Source organism: Alosa alosa, chromosome 18 (assembly GCF_017589495.1).
Source record: "Alosa alosa isolate M-15738 ecotype Scorff River chromosome 18, AALO_Geno_1.1, whole genome shotgun sequence".
Taxonomy (NCBI): domain Eukaryota; kingdom Metazoa; phylum Chordata; class Actinopteri; order Clupeiformes; family Clupeidae; genus Alosa; species Alosa alosa.
Window position 1 is genome coordinate 287,453 of NC_063206.1, and position 2,548 is coordinate 290,000.

Genomic DNA, 2,548 nt, shown 5'->3' on the forward strand with positions numbered 1-2,548 from the left:
CAGGTTCCTGAGGAGCTGACCTGAATGACCATCATGGCCTCAATCCGTTGTGCCTCTATATTCTTTTGCAAATGCAATGAATATTTACAGAGCTGACCATGGCCGCTTGAGAATCAGAGGAATGGAAAGGTGAGGACAATCTGATACAAGTGTTAAAATATTTACCAATACACATTCATTATTGGTTCAGCATATTGCAAAAACACAGTTTGATCAACACCACAAAATGATAACTTTATTTTTTTTTTCAACAATCGTCCAGTGATACTCTGATGTATAATATTAAAATAAATAGTAAAAAAAAATTTGCTTTTCCACCCTGTTCTCGTTGCAGGCAATGAAGTGACTTGGCCTACAGGTCTTTTTTGAGCAGGAGCTGGGGTTTCCTTAGAAGAAGTCCGTGTCCTGATCCCCTTGTGTGGTGCTACGCGATATGGAGGGGAACTTCGATACTTCAGGGCAGTACGTTGGATTCAGACCCCTTTTCGACTGAACTGGCGTGACACATGTTCAGCAACAGCATCCTCCATGGAAGGTCTGTCTAGCTGAGCACACAAGTCCTGGGGCACAGGAACTGGCTGGACGGCATCCCAATAAGGAAGAGGGTCTTTGATGATCTCGAAGAGGACAAGAAAAGGACTTATATTGATACTGTAATACAGTGCATTGTAGGCTGTATACTGTACAATAAACAAATTGTATGGCCCTGAACATTGTGCTTTGTTTACAGTACTGATGATGATTTTGCACCAGTAGCATCAGGTCTAAGACAGCCTGTTGTGTGTGAATCGATAAGTTCTTTTAGTGCCTATACTGTTGCACATTTTTTTTTGTTGTTTGTAATAAAACATATATTTTATTAAACTTACAAATTGTTTGGCAAGTCTGTACATAGTTTCTCCTTGGCTGTCTTCTGTTGTGGGGACTCAGCATTCTCATTGAAGTGCATGGCTGCTAGATAAAACCTAAACCAAACAACAGAAATGTTGTAACACAAGTGAAAGTCACTTTTGCATGCAATAATACCAAGCTGTTAACTCACAGCAAAGCATTTGCTAATATTCTAAGCTCCGCAAGATGCCACACTTAGAGCATCTGTTTGGCATGCTGCCGCTCTTGTAATGTTCTAAAATAAGAATGTGCAAATAAATCCATTGTATCTAGACAACACGGTTTTCAACATATCACCCCGATATCATTTGAATTGATAACGGAAGTTGTTTCCACTTCTGACGCCAAAAACGTATGTGTTATGGGTATGGGTTATATTACAGCTTAGCAACCAAACTATAGTGTTACTCAGCTTCAGTTAGCTACTGTATCTTGCTGAGAACATAACCTGTCAGAGATCTCGACAAACATGCATAGTAAAATGTAGGTTAACATGACAACACAGGTTTTATCCGTATGACACACAGGAAAATTAAATAGCCTTGCCAATGAACTAAATCACTCATTCTACTCTTGCTAGATACACGCTAGCATGGCTAATAACTGCTTAGCGACAAAATAATACTTACAGCATGCGGTTGTGATGACCTTCACGGTCGAACAGCCCATCGTTTCAGTAACAGCAGCTTAGCAAATCCTGCTTAACTGTACAAGGTTTTGAAAAGCTGCCTTCGTGAAATGTTTTTGCAAATTAATAACGGAGTGTTGAACTTTGCAGGGATCTTCTTCTGGTAGAAAAAACATTATCCATGCCCCTCTAACTTTTGAATCCTTGGGAAGACTATGGAAAGTCTCCGCCTTTCTTTGTAGCCTAAGTTTCAGCCTGGAACACTGCATTTACTTAATCGTGGCTCATTTTTAGCATCCTTGAAGAACTGTCTGCTTTATAATTCCTGTGGAAGTAAACAGCAGGCAGCTAAACTAGTGTTTGTCATCTTCGCTCTCCATTCACGCTCCTGGGCTCAGAGCACCAGTGGGCTGGTCTGTATGTAAATTTTGAGGCGTGACAAATGTACAGGCCAGAGCCAAATAAGGTGCCACCTGGCGGAGTTTATGCGAAACTTGAAGCCCCGTTTGGATTCGCCCGCTTTTATGGCGGGAGTTTCTAATTGTGAGATTTGCATAGGAAGGAGGTGTCGGTGGGGTTTGAACTTCTCTGTATGTCCATTTCACCCACTAAACTATCACTATTCATCTATGACAAGGTAAACTCGGTTTTGCATTCTACGACCCCTTTAATACTTTGGCCCTCGACAGTGTTTTCTCAAACTTTTTCAGTTTCAGGACCACTTAACTAACCCCTAGCTAAAAAAAAAGATTAGACCTACTTCAACAGTAGCCTATAATTAGTCTACACAATAGGCCTACTCACTGAACCACCTTGCTTATTTGTCTTTGCACTTTGCTTATTGTGTCAGAGGATTCATACCGCATGATTTAAACTGGCATATCTCACATAGACAGTGTTGCAGAACTGTTTGGATTTACATACAAGTTGGTTCAATATTGCAAAACAACTCATCTATATTATATTTTACCCGCGCCTGCTTTCGCGGACCACTTGGGATAGTTTATGACCACCAGTGATCCCAGACCA

General features: G+C 40.8%; 1 long non-coding RNA gene across 1 annotated transcript; it reads right to left on the reverse strand.

The window, feature by feature from the left end:
- Nucleotides 1-577: 577 nt before the first annotated feature.
- Nucleotides 578-1,542, reverse strand: LOC125311237. Its single transcript, XR_007196460.1, has 3 exons — nt 1,521-1,542; nt 870-965; nt 578-617 (listed from the first exon to the last, which is right to left on the reverse strand). It is a non-coding gene; the product is annotated as an uncharacterized LOC125311237 (long non-coding RNA).
- Nucleotides 1,543-2,548: the final 1,006 nt, after the last annotated feature.